Source organism: Ambystoma mexicanum, chromosome 14, assembly GCF_040938575.1.
Source record: "Ambystoma mexicanum isolate Mex_15411 chromosome 14, UKY_AmexF1_1, whole genome shotgun sequence".
Classification (NCBI taxonomy): Eukaryota; Metazoa; Chordata; class Amphibia; order Caudata; family Ambystomatidae; genus Ambystoma; species Ambystoma mexicanum.
In genome coordinates this window covers 357,221,025-357,242,211 of record NC_090940.1, presented here as the reverse complement: position 1 = coordinate 357,242,211, position 21,187 = coordinate 357,221,025, and positions in this window count along the sequence as shown.

The following is a 21,187-nucleotide window of genomic DNA, read 5'->3' as shown; positions in this document are numbered from 1 at the left end:
GAAGATGTTGCTAGCGGGGGGCATCACAGGTCAGGGGGGCTGGTGTCCTATCTGGAGGGGGCTGCATGCGGTGGCATCACAGGTCAGGAGGCTGGTGTCCCTTCTGGAGGGGGCGACCTGTGGGAGGCATCACAGATGAGGGGGGCTGGTGTTCCATCTGCAGGGAGCTGCCTGCAGGGGCCTCACAGGTGAGGGGGCTGGTGTCCCTTCTGGAGGGGGCTGCTTGCGGGGGGACTCACAGGTCAGGTGGGCTGGTGTCCCATCTGGAGTGGCCTTCCTGCAGGGGGCCTCACAGGTGAGGGGGGCTGGTCTCCCTTCTGGAGGGGGCTGCCTGCGTGGGGCATCACAGGTGAGGGGGGCTGGTGTCCTGTCTGGAGGGGACTGCCTGCAGGGGGCCTCACAGGTGAGGGGAGCTGCAGTCCTGTCCGGAGGTGGCTGCATGCGGGGGATATCACAGGTGAGGGGGGCTGGTGTCCCTTCTGGATGGGGCTGCCTGTGCGGGGCGTCAAAGGTGAGGGGGGCTGGTGTCCCTTCTGGAGGGTGCTGCCTGCGAGTGGCGTCACATGTGAAGAGGGCTGGTGTCCTGTCTGGAGAGGGATGTCTGTGGGGACGTCACAGGTGAGGGGGGCTGGTGTCCTGTCTGGAGGGGACTGCCTGCAGGGGGCCTCACAGGTAAGGGGAGCTGCAGTCCTGTCTGGAAGAGGCTGCATGCGGGGGATATCACAGGTGAGGGGGGCTGGTGTCCCACCTGGAGGGGGCTGCCTGCGGGGGGCGTCAGAGGTGAGCGAAACTGGTGTCCCCTCTGGAGGGGAATGCCTTTGTGGGGGATCAAAGGTGAGGGGGCTGGTGTCCCTTCTGGAGAGGGTTACCCGCGGGAGGCGTCACGGGTGAGGGCGATTGGAGTCCCATTTGGAGGGGGCTGTCTGCGATGGGCCTCACAGGTGAGGGGGCTGATGTCCCATCTGGAAGGGGCTGCCTGAGAGGGGCGTCTAAGGTGAGGGGGGCTAGTGTCCCTTCTGGATGGGGCTGCCTGTGTGGGGCGTCATAGGTGAGGGGGGCTGGTGTCCCTTCTGGAGGGTGCTGCCCGCGAGTGGCGTCACATGTGAGGAGGGCTGTTGTCCTGTCTGGAGAGGGCTGCCTGTGGGGGCATCACAGGTGAGGGGGGGGGGGTGTCCTGTCTGGAGGGGACTGCCTGCAGGGGGCCTCACAGGTGAGGGGAGCTGCAGTCCTGTCTGGAGGAGGCTGCATGCGGGGGATATCACAGGTGAGGGGGGCTGTTGTCCCACCTGGAGGGGGCTGCCTGCGAGGGGCGTCAGAGGTGAGGGAAACTGGTGCCCCCTCAGGAGGGGAATGCCTTTGTGGGGCGTCACAGGTGAGGTGACTGGTGTCCCTTCTGGAGAGGGCTACCTGCGGGAGGGGTCACAGGTGAGGGCGATTGGAGTCCCATTTGGAGGGGGCTGTCTGCGATGGGCCTCACAGGTGAGAGGGCTGATGTCCCATCTGGAATGGGCTGCCTGAGAGGGGCGTCTAAGGTGAGGGGGGCTGGTGTCCCTTCTGGATGGGGCTGCCTGTGCGGGGCATCATAGGTGAGGGGGGCTGGTGTCCCTTCTGGAGGGTGCTGCCTGCAAGTGGCATCACATGTGAGGAGGGCTGTTGTGCTGTCTGGAGAGGGTTGCCTATGGGGGCGTCACAGTTGAGGGATTTTGGAGTCCCGTTTGGAAGGGGCTGTCTGCGATGGGCCTCACAGGTGAGGGGGCTGATGTCCCGTCTGGAAGGGCTGCCTAAGAGGGGTGTCTAAGGTGAGGGGGGCTGGTGTCCGTTCTGGATGGGGCTGCCTGTGCGTGGCGTCCTAGGTGCAGGGGGCTGGTGTCCCTTCTGGAGGGTGCTGCCTGTGAGTGGTGTCACATGTGAGGGGGGCTGTTGTCCCATCTGGATGGGGCTGTCTGTGGGGGTGTCCCTTCTGGAGGGGGATGCCTGCGGGGGACTTCACAGGTGAGGCGGGCTGGTGTCCCATCTGGAGGGTGCTGCCTGCTGTGGCCTCACAGGTGAGGGGGGGCTGGTGTCCAGCCTGGAGGGGGCTGCATGCAGAGGGCGTCATAGGTGAGGGGTGCTTTTGCCCCCTCTGGAGGGGGCTGCCTGTGGGGGCGTCACAGGTGCGGGAGCTGGTGTTCCATCTGGAGGGGGCTTCCTGTGGGGGCCTCATAGGTGAGGGGGGCTGGTGTCCTTTCTGGAGAGGGCTGCCTGTGGGGGGCGTGTCACAGGTGAGGGGTGCTGGTATCCCATCTGGAGGGGGCTATCTGCGGGATGCCTCACAGGTGAGGGGAGGCTGGTGTCCCATCAGGAGGGGGCTGCCTGCAGGGTACCACATAGGTGAAGGTGGCTTGTGTCCCTTCTGGAGGGGGCTGCCTGCTTGGGGCCTCACATGTGAGGGGGCTGGTGTCCCATCTGGAGGGGGCTGCCTGCTGAGGGCATCACAGTAGAGGGTGCCTGGTGTCCATAGCGGAAAGGGCTGCTTGTGGGGGGCATCACAGGTGAGGGGCACTGGAGTCCCATCAGCATGGGGCTGCCTGCGGGTGGTGTCACAGGTGAGGGGGCTGGTGTCCAATCGGATGGGGCTGCATGTGGGGGTGCATCACAAGGAAGGGGGCTGGAGTCCCATCTGGAGGGGGCTGCCTGCAATGGGCCTCACAGGTGAGGGGGATGGTGTCCTGTCTGGAGGGGGTTGCCTTCGCGGGGTGTCAGAAGTGAGGGCTATTGGAGTCCCGTCTGGAGGGGGCTGTCTGCGATGGGCCTTACAGGTGAGTGGGCTGGTGTCCCGTCTGGAGGGGCTGCCTGCAAAGGGTGTCTAAGGCATGGGAGGCTGGTGTCCCATCAGGAGGGGGCTGCCTGCAGGGTCCCACATAGGTGAAGGTGGCTTGTGTCCCTTCTGGAGGGGGCTGCCTGCTTGGGGTGTTACAGGTGAGAGGGGCTGGTGTCCCATCTGGACGGGGCTGCCTGCGGGGGCATCACAGGTGATGGGGGCTGTGTCCTGTCTGGAGGGGGCTGCCTGCTGAGGGCATCACAGTAGAGGGTGCCTGGTGTCCCGTCTGGAAAGGGCTGCTTGTGGGGGGCATCACAGGTGAGGGGCACTGGAGTCCCATCAGCATGGGGCTGCCTGCGGGGTGGTGTCACAGGTGAGGGAGCTGGTGTCCCTTCTTGAGGAGGCTGCCGGCGGGTGGCATTACATGTGAGGGGGGCTGTTGTCCTGTCTGGAGGAGGCTGCCTGCGGGGGGCGTCACAGGTGAGGGGGGCTGGTATCCCATCTGGAGGGGGCTACCTGCTGGGGGCCTCGCAGGTGAGGGGGGCTGGTGTCTGGTCTGGAGGGGGCTGCATGAGGATGGTGTCACAGGTGAGGGGGCTTTTGTCCCTTCTGGAGGGGTCTCACAGGTGGGGGGCTGGTATCCCTTCTGGAGGGGGCTGCCTGAGAAGGGCGTGTCACAGGTGAGGGGGGCTGTTGTTCCATCCTGAGGGGGCTGTCTGCCGGAGGCATCAGAGGTAAGGGGGCTGGGGTGGAGGGGCCTGCCTGCAGGGGACCTCACATGTGAGGGGGGCTTGTTTCCCTTCTAGAGGGGGCTGCTTGCAGGGGGCCTCACAGGTGAAATGGGCTGCTGTCCCATCTGGAGGGGGCTGCCTGCAGGGGGCCTCACAGGTTTGGGGTCTGGTGTCCCATCTGAAAAGGGCTGCATGCGTGGGGCATCACAAGTGAGGACGCCTGGTGTCCCATCTGGAAGGGGCTGCCTGCTGGGGGCATAACAGGTGAGGGAGGCTGGTGTCCCATCTGGAGTGGGCTGTCTGTGGGGGGCCTCACAGGTGAGGGGACTGGTGTCCTATTGGCAGTGGGCCACCAGCGGGGGGCGTCAAAGGTGAGGGGGGCTGGTGTCCGAACTGGAGGGGGCTGCATGTGGGGGGGCATCATAGGTGAGGGGGGCTGGAGTCTCATCTGGAGGGGGCTACCTGTGGGGGATGTCCCATCTGGAGGTGTCTGCCTGCGGGGGGTGTCACAGGTTAGGGGGACCGGTGTCCCGTCTGGAGGGGGCTGTCTGCAGGGGACCATCACAGGTGAGGGGGGCTGGTGTCCCATCTGGAGGGGGCTTCCTGAGGTGGACCTCACAGGTGAGGGGGGCTGGTTTCCCTTTTGGAGGAGGCTGTCTGCGGGGGGAGTCACAGTTGAGGGAGTCTGGTGTCCCATCTGGAGGTGGTTGCCTGCGTGGTCCCTCACAGGTGAAGGTTTCTGGTGTCCTGTCTGGAGGGAGCTGACTGTGGGGGGTGTCCCTTTTGGAGGGGGCTGCCTGCCTGGGGCGTAATTGATGATGGGTTGGTGTCCTGTCTGGAGGGGGCTGCCTGCGGGGGGAATAACAGCTGAGGGGGACTTGTGTCCCATCTGGAGGGGGCTGCCTCCGGGGGGGCCTCAGAGGTAAGGGGGGGCTGGTATCCAGTCTGGAGGGGGATGCCTGTGGGGGGTGTCCCTTATGGAGGGCACTGCTTGCGGGGGTCGTCACAGGTGAGGGGGCAGGCATCCCATCTGGAGGGGGCGTTGCCTGTGGGGGGCCTCACATGTGAGGGGGCTGGTGTCCTGTCTGGAGGGGTCTGCCTGAGGGGGGTCAATGGTGAGGGAGGCTGGATACTGGTGCCCTGAGTGGAGGGGGCTGTCTGCGGGGGGCCTCACAGGTGAGGAGGGGCTGGTTTTCTGTCTTTAAGGGGCTGCCTGTGGGGGGTGTCACAGGTGAGGGGGGCTGGGAGCTGGTGTCCCGTGTGGAGGGTGCAGCCTGTGGGTGGCATCACAGGTGGGGGGAACTGGGGTTGGTATATGGACTACAGTGTTTCACGTGCAATAGGTGGGTATGTGGACAGGGTAAACTCACGGGTACCATAAGGGATGTTGCATATACTTACGAGAGGGCGTGCAATTTCACTGGGGTACAGGCTGGGCTTGCTTGGGATGCGGCCTGGGAATTCAAGGTGTTGTCGTGAGATTTTGCTGGGGTACTGCCTGGCCTTGTGATTGAGGGCACACATTTTCTCTGGGGTGCGGCCTGGGAATGCAAGGTGAAGTCACACGATTTTCCAATGGTAACGCTTGGACTTGCGAGTGAGGGCACGCTTTTTCTCTGGGATGCGGCCTGGGAATCCAAAGTGATTTCGCTGGGATATGGCCTGGCCTTGAGAAGGAGGCGACATGTTTTCTTTGTTGCGTGGAATGGGAAAGCATGGTGTTGTCGCATGATTTCGCTGGGATACGGCCTGGTCTTGAGAGAGAGGCTGCGCTTTTTCTCTGGGGTGCGACCTGGGAATGCAATCTTTTTTCGCTCAATATCGCTGTTGTGCTGGATGCTGGTCCAGGGATGGTGAGTACACTTGCGCCGTGGTAGTCCTTTCACTTGCTTTTTGGTGTGCGTGAGGGCATGTTGGGGTGTTCCTCATATAGCTTGTTGTTACTTGCGTGGTGGCTAGTTCTTCCTCTGCGCGCAGACCTTGTGCCATTTCTGCATTCCATTTCATGAATCAGGTCCTTAGTTTGCACCAGTTTAATATGTTGGCAGCACATGCATACATCCCTACATCACCCATCCCAATCTCTAGGTGCTGATTAAGTCTTGATGTTTTCCTTTGCATTCTATCAATTCCACTTCTCCGATTATAAAACTCCAACTACAGGTCCCAGAATACACAGAAAATAAACAGGATTGGGCGTGAATATTCAAACCTGTGACATGAATGTCAAAGAAACATTTAAAATGCTGTCCATTTCAAAATAATTATTTTTGGAAGCATTTTGATGAAAGTTTAAAAAATGCATCTGTGCATTGATAACAGCATGTGTCACTGTTTTCATAAAAGAAAGTAAAAGCAGATAAAATAGATTTGTACACCATTTGTTTTCCCACATTGATTTATATTGAACATTTTCCATAAGACAAAACATTATGTTTGAATTTTAAAGACCAATTTACTCAAAAACGGTATACCACTATCACCCTAAGGTTCCCTCCCCCCGCACTATGACTACCAAGCTCATCCGACAGTTGGGGACCTGTGGAACAAAATTGATGAATCCAAACCTATAGGTCTTGACTGGCGCAAGAGGAACTACGCAGAGAGATTGAGCTTCAAGCGGGAACCAACTAATTTCTAGGGTGCTAGGGGCAACCCAGTCCTTACGGAGATCACCTATTAAAGTCTAAGGGCATCACAACCTTCATTTAACAAAACCACATTTCCAATCCAACAAAAACAAGTCCATCTTATCATTAATGATCGCAGCCAATTTTTCATGCAGAAAAATACCCCACAATTTAATGAGCCACACCTTTCTAGTCAGAGCAGATGTTTGTTTTCATTTCTGGGCGAAGGCTATCCTTCCAGCCCTTAGCATGGCTTCAACTACTTTTGGGAAGCTATAAAATTCAGAGTCGGGAGAGGGGATGCAAAGGAGAAGTTCAATGGGCCGCAACTCTGGGAGACACCCACCATGTCATTGATCCAGTTCAATAGTTTGGCCAATAGGTTTGGATGGATGGACACTCCCACCACATATAGTACCACGTTCCCAGCTGGCCACATTCCCTCAGGCAAAGGGGGCAGACACCCACACACATTTTAGACAGTCTAACAGGGGCAAGTGCCAGGCATGAATAATCTTAAAATTGTGCTCCATCACTGCCGTATAGAGAGAGCCAGAAATCTTTACCTTATTAACTGAACCCCAGGCTTCCTCATCCATTACCACCCCACTTTTCCCTCCCAGAAGTGCCTGAAGTGCTTTCTCCCCTCTAGCACTGATGTAATAAACACTCTGTAGATTCTTGACAGAGCCCCCTTCCTCGTGGTAGACTCAGCGATTATTTTCTTGAAGTGGGTGAGGGGACGGGAGAGGTCCCTACACCATTTGGGATTAGTCAAGACACCTTTAACGGGCAGGAATTCAAAGATCGACAGAGGTTTCGCACCCATGCCCTCCGCTAATGTTTCATACTCAATGAAGTTATTCTGCCTAAACAATTGGGCAGCACTATCCAGGCCCATGTCAGACCACTGCTGAGTGTTAAGCAGCCCCCTGTTACCCAAGTCAATAGGGGTGCCCCACAGAGAGCTCAGGGGAGAGGGCCAGGTGGATAGGGGTGCATTAGAATCGTTGCACTTCCATAACTCCCACAGGACTGACAATGTAGGGTGGGATCTAACTTGCCAGGGGATTTCCTTGAAAGGTGACCACAAAAGGTCTCATACTTTCCTAGGGTGTGTGTAGGTATCCTCTATGTATGATCAGTAGGTGCCCATCTGGTCCCTCAGGTGTTCCACCATTACCCAGAGCTGGGCTGCTTTGTAATATAAGCTAAAGTCTGGGAGGCCAAAACCCCCCCCAGGTCTCTAGGGAGGGTCAAGGTAACATGTTTAACCCTCGTCCTTTTCCCTTTCCAAATGAACTGTTGGATCAGGCCGTATAGGGTCGAAAAGAAAGAGTCTGGTACGGAGGTGGAGAGGGCCAAAAAGAGATACAAGAGACGAGGGAAGACATTCATCTTAACCGACACAATTTATTCGAACCATGAGAGGGTAAGCTGGGCCCAGTGCAGTAGGTCTGCTTTTATTTTGTCGACGATCGGGGTGTAGTTAAAATCAAACAAGGTTCCCAAATCCCTAGGGAGGTGAATTCCCAGGTACAGGGAGGAATTCTGCTCAATTCTCATTCCCCCCAATGATTTCCTTCGTGAAGTTCCCCGGTCTTCTTCCCCCATGGCATTACACGTGACTTGGAGAGGTTTACTTTCAATCCCGAGAATCCACCGAAAGTTCATATCTGGTTCAGGAGGCATGGGAGAGAATCAGGTAAATTGGTCATGTAGCAAAGAATGTCGTCAGAAAAATGGTGAGAGTTTGAAGTCATGATCTTCACATTGGATTCCTGTGATCCCCTGGTCCAACCTGATGGCAATGGCTAAGGGCCAGAGCATACAAAAGGGGGGAGACGGGACTAGTCCCTCTAGAGAGGTGGAGGGCGGAGGAGATAGAACCATTGACAGCTACTCTTGCAGAGGTGCCGTTATAAATAGTTGTGACCCAGCCCTGAAATGTATCGCCTAGGCCCATCCTTTGTAGGATCATACCCATATAGCACAATTCGACCAAGTCAAAGCCTTTCAGGGTCTAAGGATATGAGATACGCCTCCAGTCCCTTGCTTGTGGATTCATGCATTAAGTCTATGGTCTTTCTTATATTATCCGCCTCCTGTCCACCTGTGGACCAGGGAGGGAAGGTGTTGGGCCAACTTATTGGCCAGGAGCTTCGCCAAGATTTTCACATTGGTGTTCAGAAGGGAGATGGGTCTGTAGGATAGCTTGGATTGGGGCAGGGTTTCCATCTGCAGGACTGCATTAAATAACTTGGCCATCAGCAGGGCTAGGGTGGAGTGGAAGGATTTATAGAAGCATATGGTAAACCCATCGTCGCCCGGTGTAGTGCCCCCTTTCATTCCACTGATGGTATCTATCACCTCCTGGGCGGAGATAGGCACTTCCAGGGGATTGACCTTCTCTGGAGGGAGGCGCCGGATTTGGAGGGAATCAAGGATTCGGTCGGCATCTGCCCCATCTCCCTCATATTAGGACTTATACAGCCCCTCATAGTACTGGCAGAATTCCTCTGATATCAGGGAAAAAATTAGAATTTTTTTGCCCTTGTGGGAGTGCAATGTGTCTACTCTTCGACTATTCCTAAGCTCCCTCAACCTCCAAGCCAATATCTTGTCAGCCTTTTCCCCTTTCTCCATATACCTTTGTTTCAGGAAGGCCAGCTTCCGTTCCATTTGGCCGACCACGAGAGCCTCCAATTTCGCCTTATATTGCTGAAGTTCTGCCCACCTACCCGGGAACATTCGGGATTTCAATATGTCCCCCGGCTGGATAGCTTCCATTTTCTCTCTGAGAAGTTTTACTTCCTTCTCCATTTCTCTCTTTCCCCTTGCTCCCATCCTAATGAGAACTCCTCTTATCATAGCTTTATATGGTTCCCAAACTCTCGCCACAGCCACCTCCCCATTGGGTCTGGGAGAGCTCTTTCTCGCAACAACAAATCATCGTACAACCACCTTGGACTATATGAGGATTCTGAGGGCACCCCTATTAACCAGGTTGTGGTCTGACCACCACAACCCCTTCACCGCAAACTCAGCTATCCGCTCCCGCAAGGAGGAATTGACCAGGATAAAGTCGATTTCCGAGAATGTTAGAAAAGAAACTAAATAGGGGGTTGTGGCCCTGCTGTGTCGTGTGAGTGTCCGAGAACACCAGTTCCTCACTGGCCCTTTGGAAGTGGGCGGCCATCCACCAGTGTGCCTGCGTACCTGAGTACGTACCCTCAGTCTTTCTGTCACTTTTGGGATGCAAGACCATATTAAAAAAGCCAATTACAATCAAAGCCCCTTCCGGAAATGACATAATTTTTGCTTTAATCTCTTCCCAATAGTGGTCCTGGCCCTCATTCGGACAATAGATAAAGATCACTGTGACTGTGGTTCCCCTAATCTCCCCCTTGACCATCAAATAGCGGCCCTCCGGGTCTTTGCTTAGAGCCTTCTATGTAAAGTGCGCCCTGGGAGACACCACGAGTGTGACTCCTCTTTTTTAACTGAGCCAGATGCGTAGTACACTTCCTTTATCGATCGTGATCTCAGGGAAGGCTCACACCCCTCACCCAGTGGGTCTCCAGTAGAAATAATAAATGCAATTTTAACCTGTTGAATGCTCTCACTAGTAACAATCTTTTATGGGGACAATTCAAACTGCATACGTTTAGCAAACCCAATGCCAGAGCTTGTTTTGCGTCACCCATCGGGGAGACAATCCCTTATCATGATCCCTCCTGGGTCACATGTATTACATTTCCCCTGCCCAGGTGCGGTAGGTTCAGACTCAGCGCAATCAGCCGGATTACGACCCGGTAGTTTGAGAAGAAAGAAAAACAGTATAAACAAGAACAAACCTCCCATCTCCCCCCTGTCCACCTGAACGCCTGGACTGCCTGCGACATAGGAGTGCCACTGGGCCAGGCCATCAGTTTCTACCACCTCAAGGCTTCTCATGAAGTCAATACCACCTCTGAGCCCCCCAATTTGCTCACAAAAGCTACAGACCATCACCTACAACCCTCCCCCAATATTTCAGACAGCAAGCCACATTTACTCCCCCTCCAGTAACCAAACAATTCCCGGGATCCCAGCCTCACTGCCAGGACCCCAGACTCGACCTCTGACATCGCCCAGATGTAAAGCACCGGTTGTGAGAAAGTCATAGTTAATCATTGGAAGCTAACAGGGATGCCGGGGTTACCTTCCTGAATTTTCTGTTGCCGCGGATGCAGCATCTTTCAGTAAAACCATTAGCTTTCTGGTATTTGGTCAACTCTCTCCCTCGGGTCTCAGGGTTGCCTTCCAGGGCGGCCTCACCCAATAGTTCCTGGGTTACCCTCTGAATGTCATCTTCCGTGATTAAAGAGTATTTGTAACCTTCATATTCAAAAGAGAGGGAAAACGGGAATCCCCATCTGTACATCACTGCTCTGCTTTGGACTGGAGCCTGGAGCCATTTTGTTAGGGCACCACAGAGCCTTTGTCTTGTCAGGGTTAATGCTGCGAGATCCTGATAAACCGTGACTTGCGTGTATTCCCACTCTGTCGGGCCCTTCTTTCTTGCCAGTTCCAAAATGTTGTTCTTCTCAGAAAAGTAATGAAATCTCACCAGTACCGAACTCGGACCCCTGGTTCTTGCTCCCACCCTGTGAGTTATGTCAATCGTCGGCTCGTTGGTGTCGCCTTCATCAAAAGGTTATCTGACCACTGCGTTGACAGCTCTTATGATGTCAACTTGCGTTTCGCCCGCTCACGCTCGGGAAGCCCAGGAACCTCAGGTTATTGGGGCGCTCCCTGTTTTCTAAATTGTCCAACTTGGGGACACACTTCTATTCCCTCCTCTCCAGCTCCAATAGGCACATATCAATTTGGTTCTCCAATAGATCGACGAGGTTCTATTCGCTTCCAGGGCTTGGACGCGGTCGTCCATGTTATCCACTTTTTGTCTAGGCTATCCAGCCTTTTGCCTATGTCTGCCCAAAAGCCCCTAATCTCATCCAGAAGCCAGATTTTCCGCATCATGACCTTATACCATGACCCAGACAATCTGGTCACTGACCATGGCCAAAGGCTATACCTCATCACCAAAGGTATATCACTATTTTTTGTACCTACATTATGACACTTGTCAAAAAATAAAACATGGGTACATTTGCAAAGCCATGCTTTAAGGTCCTTGTCAATGCTCCTTGCACAAGTTTGCTTGAAATGCACCCATGTTTTATTTTTTCAAAAGTGTCAACATGTATGTACATACACTAGTCATATAACTTAGCCTGCACTTGACAAAATCCATTCAATCTTTACACAAACATTGAAGGTTGAGTCTATAATCTTTCTCAAAACGTTTGTCCACATTCTTCAAACAGCAACAACCTTATAAGCCATCTAAAAATGTTGAGACCCCTTCTAATTTTGCCCCCTCTTGAGAAAATCCTTTTGCAAATGTTTGTGTGGATTTGTCAAATAGCACCACATTTATAAGCCTTTACATTAATTTGGGACCCCCACACCTCTAATTTTGCCCCTCTTGACAGAATCCCACCAAACTTTGCAAAACCATTTATATCTAGATCCAAAATCGTTTTGCCAACTGTTGTGTAGATTCGTCAAATGGCACCACATTTATAAGCATTTACAACATGTTTGGCTGAGGAAACCTTCGCACAGACCACATTCTTACCAATAAGGTTATGAACAGTTATTGTGAAATTGAAGGGGCAAAACAGACTTGACATGCACGCTGCATCACACCATGGAAAAAGATGCTTAACACCATTTAAGATTGAAATCTAATGAGCAGGACTAGATTACAGAGGGCCTCAGCCAAAAATGTGTTTTGGTCCGTAATGCTCAAGATAAGGGGTGGTAACATCGAAACACGTCAGCCAAAAAGCTGACTTGATTACTGTATCTGTGATGCCTACTATGATTGTTATTAAATCTTTCCCTTTTTTGATCCATTCGAATGATAGCTCTCTTGGTTTACTACAGTTTGTAATAGATTACTGAAACATTGCATTTAAATTTTGACCGTTCTGTACAGTAATTGATAGTGTGTAGGGGACCAGAGGATCCTAATTTTTGATCTTCTATTGTTGTTCAAAATTTTTTAGACCACCCTTTGGTTAAACACCTTGCGGTACACATCTGTACACCACTGTATATTTCTACCACTATGTTTCCTTGTATGGTATTTCAATACTAAAATTGTTTCCCAGAACTTTGCTTACCTATTTTTTGGTTATCTTCTGTGTATTTGGCTGCTTAGCATTACACAATATCCCAACATTGTCTCTATCTGAACTTTCAATATTGCTATCCACAGGTCCACCATTACATATTGCACAATCACTACCATTAATATATTTATCACTAACATTTTTAGTAGATGCACTGTTATACTTTGAACCATTATCATTTACTATAAAGATATGCTGCTTCTCACACTTCTGCTGCTTAATTGATGTCATATTTTGAATCACCCTGAGGAGAAAAAAAAGATGCTTAATGTCATAGTTACAACTAGAAAAAGTTACATAAACATCTCTCTCTAATCCCACTCTTACACTTAAAAAAATACATCTTGAATACAGTGATATCATTCAAACAAACCAGGACACTCATTTCAGCAAACACATATTAAATGGATAATTTCTATTAACTTGTATTCACACCCAGCCATGGGAGACCACTCACCCAATCAGATAACTGAAAACACAGACAACAAAACACAGTGCACCACCTATGTTTTAGAGCCACCCAAAACCCTTCTGTGACGACTGCCATGTTTATTGTGATGACGCAACAAAGAACACCCATTTGCTTTCTTCCTGTGCCACCACTATTCCCATCACCCCATAAGAATTCACTCATGAACCTATGTTCCATGCCCTTCCTTCCTCTCAATTTAATTAATGGATAACGTCTTCATGCTGCACTTCCAGCCATCTCCCTCAATCGCAAAGCCTTCCAAGAAAGTAGAACAGGGATGACATACATTTTCTGTTGAATATAGCACAGATCTTATTCTTTCTTTTTTAATATTGTTGCATGGCAAAGCAGAATGACATGAAATATGTTCAAATGAAAAAAATAAAGCAATATCAAAAAGTATTTACAACACACAAAGAGTTCCTAGATGCAAGTAGAAATCAGCAACTTCTCCAATCAGCGTACATGGCCAAAAACAGCCATAACAACCAAAAGGCTGTATTTTCAGTCAAGCCAGTGACTCATCACTAAGCATATATACCCCAAACACAAGAGGAATACTTATAACATAGGTATCACCCCTCTGTCAAAATGCTTACACATCCTGTAACAAGCTATAACTCCACCCTAGACAGACCCAGGTAAAGTAGAGGACCCATTTTCTGATCCCAACAACCAAACTGACACTTTCTTCACAATGGTACCTACTACCCTGCTATGTTAATACTCTCTAAAGTTTCACTTTTCCCTAAACCCTAAAGATGTAGATTCTCTCTACAATATCACAACAAATACACCCAAGTACATGTCACATCAATCTTCATCCATTAGATGCCATTTTATTGTTGAGTGAACTGGCATCCTGTATCCACCTGGATACATATTATGTATGCACTAGACCATACAACTATATGTACATGCTTTCAGCGTCTGACGCCCACCAGCCAATCAACATACTCACCTGCCAAGCCTCTGATCTCTTAATTTACATCGAAGGACCCTCACACACAAAAAAAGAAATAGTTTGTTTTCACCTACCTCTGGGACTCAAAAGGTTGAGAAAAGGATCACAACCAAATAATGATCCCTAGCCAGACTTCTACACAATAAACCTATCTCCATATATCCCACATACAATTACCCATATTGCAAATTACTCCACATAACAAGCAACGATTATGTCAATAGAAAATGTACATTTCAAACTACACCAGTTGTTAACTGTGAACCTTTAATGAGAACCATGGACAACAGGACACACTACAATTCTTCCCTTTAGTATCAAAAATGTTACCTTGGAAGAGGTTTTTCAATATTTCATTGCAGGTTAAAACAGAATCTGAACATCAGCATCCAACAGTCGAATTTCAAAATTCATAATAATAAAAAATCATGTAAACATTGTTAAATACTCAGCACACATAACAATTTAAAATAAACATGAACATTTCTATTCTCAAATTTGAAACTATTAACACAAACTTACAAGTCAAAAACCCTACAATTGTTCTACTGATCACAATCCATCCCTAAATATCAACATCAGCACACAAACAACAACTAGCAATAAAAGGCAGCATAATCACTTTCCCTATAAGATCTAAATCACTGCACATTACATAGAATATTTTTATTAGGCACATATTATGAATCGAGAACCACTCCACCCAGCCATCCTCAAATAAAGAACTGCTATTACATGTAATCCTTCTTAAAAATGTACATATTTGCATTCATGTTCACAAAATGCATAAAACACATAAATAAAAATCTCTCACAATGTTGGCTGACTTCTCAAATCAAACCAGCAGGTGACAGCATATTTAACTGCAAGACAACATACTTCAAGAACCGTGCATAAAAATACACAGAATTGAGAACCAAGCCTGTACACAATATGAGAAGCTTTTCAAATAAAACAAAACAAAATATCTGCCAATTGTACTCCCGACTTTAATCAAGAAATCAAGCAAAATTGTGCAAATGTATTTCCGCCTTTAGTTCACCTCACCCTCAAATATCAGGACACATCTATGAGTGGTTTACTGCGTGCACTCTGCCTTAAACAAATAACACAAAGAAACTTTAAAACATGTGTTGGTCACCTGTACTCCGCTGCAGAAGACTAGAGAAGAACTGTTTAGAGGAATCATTTACGACATAGGTTAACTGATTGTGAAAACGTCTACAATAGGTGTTGTTCATTTTTTAAAGAAGCCAATGATAACTTGATATTTTTAAATTTTAAAATGCAAAGTGCAATAAGGTGGCATTTCCCAACTATGAGTGGTGATAAATCAGACTCTAGTTAATATTGTGTTTTAACCTATAATTCACTGCTCTTCTTTTATATTGAATCGTAATATATTTTAATGTATTTTACTGTGTTGTGAAATGTAATTATTAAATGTATTCATGTGATGTATAAAGCTTTTAAACAAAACCAAGGTACAAATAAAACAAAAAAAAACGCAAATATTACTTTTGTATTTGACTACACAAGTATGAGATTTCAGAATCGCTTTGATACATACAATGCAAATGTAGCACACTTTCATTAATCTATATTGTTTTTCATGACTTCACGGGAACTGAGAACTCAAAACAATGCCATCCTCTCCTAACTTTTTTCAGATTTCTCAATCTCACTAGATCAACCAGGTAACATCTAAAAAATGTATAATACTAATGCACATATTTAAAATATATCCCAATTATGATAGGCTAATAAAATTATTTACACATTCATTTTGATGATTAGATCCCAGTCTCTCAATTGAGATTACTGTCAATTAACACTGATTTAAAATGAAGGAATCACACCGGAACCTAGCACTTGTGAAGTTCACTGCAGACAAGTCAAAAAGTCACCTATGAGGCATAAATACACCATTTCGAAATCTGATAAAGAAAGAGGACAGTATCCCAATTGCACAAATTGGCTCAATGGGAGTGGGGACCACGGAAGCACCGGCACCATTAATAACGGTGCCGGTGCTTCCGTGAAACTCTGCGGGCGGGTGACGTTCCCTAAATGCGAATGGGTCAATACACATCAAGTCAGTGTGCTGACCCTGCCAGTAACAGCCTGCCACTCAGGTTAATGGATGTCAGTGCCGGGACCAGCAGATTTAGACTGTCAACAAGTTGTGTATCATCATTAAAACCATTAAAAAGGTGCTAAGGGTGTGTAAATGGAGGTGTACCCAATTGCATGATGACCTGCAACTCTACCTCTCTGCCCTGAATGCCCTCAAGTACACTCTTTATAAAGCTAAAAGGGAATACCCAAACCTCATTGACTCTCATTCCAACCATCCTCCCTGGCTACAGGGCTCCCTACCCTCACTCATCACTCCTCCTAAGTATATGACTATCAAATCCACTCTCACAGCTAATGACCTAGTTGAATACTTTACTGCAAAATTACCAAAATGAGAGATTCTCTTCTGACCTTCCTCACACTCCCTCCTCATACATTTTACACACTGTTTCCTCTATCATCATCCTCTTCCTCCATCTCCCACTTTAGTCACACTAATACTGACTAATACTGACAAAGTGTTATCTCTATTGATGACAGTGCCCCATTAGACCCTCTTGTTCCACAGCTAGTCAAGCCTATTGCCCATATAGTGGCCTCTCACCTCGCTGAATTCTTCATCAGGTCCTTCGACTCTGCTTGCTTTCCCTCTGTTTTTCAAAACAGACACGGTCATCCCTCTCCTAAAAAAGCAAGGGGCTGACCCAAACCTACCGGCTAACTTCTGCCCTGTGTCTCTTTTCTGCACTGCTCTAATGTGTTCAAAAGGGTTGTGTTCAGCCATCTTAACTATTTCTTAAACATCCACAACCTTCAAGACCCCCTACAAGCAAGTTTCCTTCCTGTCACTCCACGGAAATTGCTCTTGTGATTGCGTCCAACTTCATCGCCTCTGCTAAGCACTCAAACCTATACTCTATCCTAATACTTCTTGACCTGTCTGCTGCCTTTGAAAATGTTGATTGCTCTGAGCTCCTTATTGCTCTCTTTCTTCTTGGGGTGCACGATCAAACTCATGAATGGATTGAATCCTACCTTGCACCTCACCAATTTGCTGTCTCCTGGTGGAACACCTCACTCCTCTAACTGTTGGTGTCTGTCTTGGGTCCACTTCTCTTTACACTCTACACTTCTGATCTTGGAATACTAATCTCCTACTTTGGGTTCTCGTACCAACTCATCACAGACAAAACCCAAATCTTCTTTTCTTTTTTCTGAACTCTCCTCTGAGCTCTCTATCATAATGTCCGACTGTCTCCCTGTCAATAAATATTGAATGACTTTGCACTCTCTAATGTTAAATTCTACCAAACAGAGGTACTCTTCTTCCCTGCAAAAAGCTCTTATTTCTTCCTCTGCTTATCCAGTTCCCTCCTGTCAATCGCCCCTACTCTTCTTCAGCTAGAAACCCTTGTGTCATCTATGACCCTTCTCGGACCTTCACTACTTTTATCTCCAAAACTGGAACAGCAGTTTGCATCAACATCCTAAATATTAAGGAAATCTGGCATCTCCTTCATTTCAAAACCGCCAAACATCTCTTAACCACTCCTGTCTTCTCTAAACTAGACTACTGTGTCAGTATCCTCTTTTGTCTCACCAAATATGCTTTCTGTCCTCTCGACAAGGTCATGAACTTTTCTACCAGGACTCTCTTTGAACTCCGTCACTTTACACCTACTTCCTCATACCATCACCAACTGGATGGCTGATGATGCTCTTGGTTCACAAATCTACCCATGGTAAGGCATCACTGTATGTATTTTCCTCTATCCACCTCTATAAGCCTGCTCGTAATCATTGCTCTGCCTCCTTGACTACCCTTGTGGATCCTCGCACTCCCTGTACTTCCTCTCACTCATGCTCATTCTCTCTTCTTGCTCCAATTGCATGGAATTCTCTTCCCCTGGACAACCGTGAAATAGTCTAAAAGGATCTGTTCAAAACCAATCTAAAAACCTACCTCCTCACCTCTGAGTTACCCTCTTAACGTACCTCTCATCCGACTGCTATGTAACATTTTTCACAATCATGGTCATATCCTGAGCACAGCTGGCTGCACCACCTACCAGCACTTAAAAATGTCCAATGTTGGCAGTCCTTAATCTATATATGTCCACTTATGTATTGTTCCTGGTGACTGTTTCATTTACTCCCCTCCACAACCTGGTCAAAATGTCCCTCAAACTCAGCCCATTGTAAGAAGCTCACTGCTTCGCGTTAAATCTGATGTTTTATCAATTATACGTTCTTTTGGGATCAAAAGAGTATTGTGCCTTCTGTATAAATAAATACATAAATAAATAAATACATAAAATGAAAGACAAGAAAGACAAAGGAAAATGTTAGTTTACAGTGCAGCACTGCACGGTCCATGTAAAGTCCTTTTTTATGTTGATTAGCTAGCACAGAAACCACACCGCAACACACCACAAACTGCAGGTAACCTTACTTCTTTAGTGAACACTTCCACCAAAAAAGGAACCACCCAATGCATAAAAAATATACAAAAGGGCACATTTTATATATGCCCATTCAAATGACTTTTAGTTATCTCTTATCTTTAGTTATGTGCATTTTCACAAATCAAAGGTCACGTGTGCATATTTAAAAACACATCCCAATTTCACAAACAGGATGCATTTTTAAATGTGCAGAAATTTAAGGCAACCCCATACGCCTGCTTGGAGTAGGAACACAGGTGCTGCATATTGTATGACAGGAAACTTCCTGACCATGTCATGCAATTTTTCATAAAGTGTGTCAGCAGAGATATGAACTGTTGCTGTATCACTTGCATCTCTAGCCCAAATGGGATAGAATTATTGTGTTCACCACATTTTAGCGTGAGAAGCTTTTTCAGGAACCATTATGGTGAAATGCAGTGGGAGCCCATACAGCATTGCTGTCAGGAGACATTTCTGTCAACAATTGTATTTAAGGTAGATACACATAACTTGCGCTACAACTCATCCCTATGGAAATGCACAAGTCAGCGTTGAGAAAACGGTCTCCTGCTCACTTTTAAAAAAGGGAGAACATTATCCAGTGTATTTTTAGATGCTCTGTATCTTGAGGATCTGACCCAAAATCTACATTTTGAAAAAACTTTAAAATAAAGTCACAACATGAGGGAAAGAAGGGACAGAAGGGAATGATGTACCAGATACACAGTGATGGCAAAGAAAGCAGAGAGAGACAAATGGGCCGGAGAGGTAAGTGGGCAGTAAAACATTTCACAACACAATGCATCTTTCATTAACGCCCCAAGACCAAAGTTATAGACACAAGCAATGAAAAGTACTTAACACTTGTTATCAGCCACTGCAGTATATAATCAAATATCTTATACATATTACCATATTTCACATAGGCTATTGACATCAGTGATTTTTGATTGGATAAACAGGTCTGAATCTAACACCATCCCATTCATTCAAGCAAAATGCTTACCTGTTTCACCCATCAAACAAATGCAGGCCGCAATTCCGTGTATAACAGTACAATCACTTAACTATTACTATGTCTTCCATCAGCAACATATATTACACTAAACATTTTAAAAGTTATAACAATAGGCAAAACAAAGATGTTTAAAACAAATGCATTTAGGAGGGAAAGTGGTTGTGGGTATTCTTCTCCTGTTTTATCTTGAAAAGGAACATTGTCTTCTTCATCAGTATTGTTCCCAGTTAAACTATTCACCTTCCATTTAAGTTCTGCAACACCTTTATTACCATTCTCCATCTCTACTTGAATATTACTCAAAGTCTCTTTAATGTCCCTTAAACATTCTTTAATTTCTTCCTTTGGGATCTCCTCAACTGGCTTCAAAAGAATCATCTTTCTCACTGGAATGAGCAAATATTGTTTAATGAAATGATTTGGTATTGGACCAGATTACTGGTAATTTATGTCTTGTGGAGTCTTTATAACATACCTTGTTATTCACAAGTGTATTTATATTTTCATCCACCTCATTTGATTGCTAGATTAGCATATATTTTATAGGTTTCCATGTTACTTCATACACAATTATTCAAATTCTATCTGATTTGCCATTATGAGATCATGGTACATTGCCTTTTGATACATTATGTTTTACATTACAATTGAGTATATATTATGCACAGTCCAAATATGTCTGTTCTTAACAATTTTAGATTACCAAAATGTATATCAGGTGTTTCTCAGCGATATCATTATTGAAATACATCAACTCTCTACTCCATCTATTATTCAGTTATGATCATTAAAAAACATGTTCATGGTCTTGGTTCATACCTTCTTTTAGACTTCTCATCTTATAGATCCAGGATGCTTCCTTTTGCCTCAGCTATTTTTCTCTATTACCTTTTCTTTCTAAAGGTGTAATAGTTTCTAGATCAATAATTCCAATTTTTTCCATGTTTCTTTTGGGTGTTCCATCACCCAATGTACACTGAGAGGTTGTCTTATATCTTTAATCCAAATTCCTCTAATATGTTCCTTTAAGTTTGCGTACAGTGCTCCTAATTTACAGGTTATTACAAGTGCAGTAGATCCCCTAGACCTACCCCCATTTATAAAAAAAATCATTAGGTTTATGTCTTTTATGGTGTTTTTACTTTGAAATAACTGGGACTTATTGTGTTTGTAAAGTAGAAGTTGTTTAGTATATTATGCAAGCCAAAGTAGCTATTACATTTTCTAGGTCCTGATAAGATGTACTATATGCCAATGTTTATGTAGTATTTTACCTAAATATCCATTATTTCTTGTAAATTGTGTAATACATCTTACGGTATTAATTTCCTTTTCAGGTCTAGCATGTCTCCATTATGTTATCTGCTACTTTTTGATATTCGGATTCTTGACTACCTAGTATCTTCGGAATATTGTCAATTACAAATCTAGTATTCCCACTGTTTAAAAGTAAAATTGTCTTAGCATCACATTTCTTCCTAAAAATTGTAGTTTGTAATCTATCAGTTTTTGCTGTGATTTCTTAATCAAAGAATGTGAGTTGTTCGTAATTATGTTGAATTTAATGTAAAAATTACTGTTTGTGATTTGAATTGTTTTTCTAACATTGGTGTGACATGTATTTGATCAAAGAATTACATACATTGGCCTCGAACAGTGCACATTTCACTTCCATGGGTACTCGTACCTTGAGTTAAGTGACTGTTTGTCACTCATACATTTTGAAGCACAGCATTAATAATGAAAGCAACCTGATCAGGTATTTGTAACACAAACACCTGAACCCCAAATTCTTTCCAAA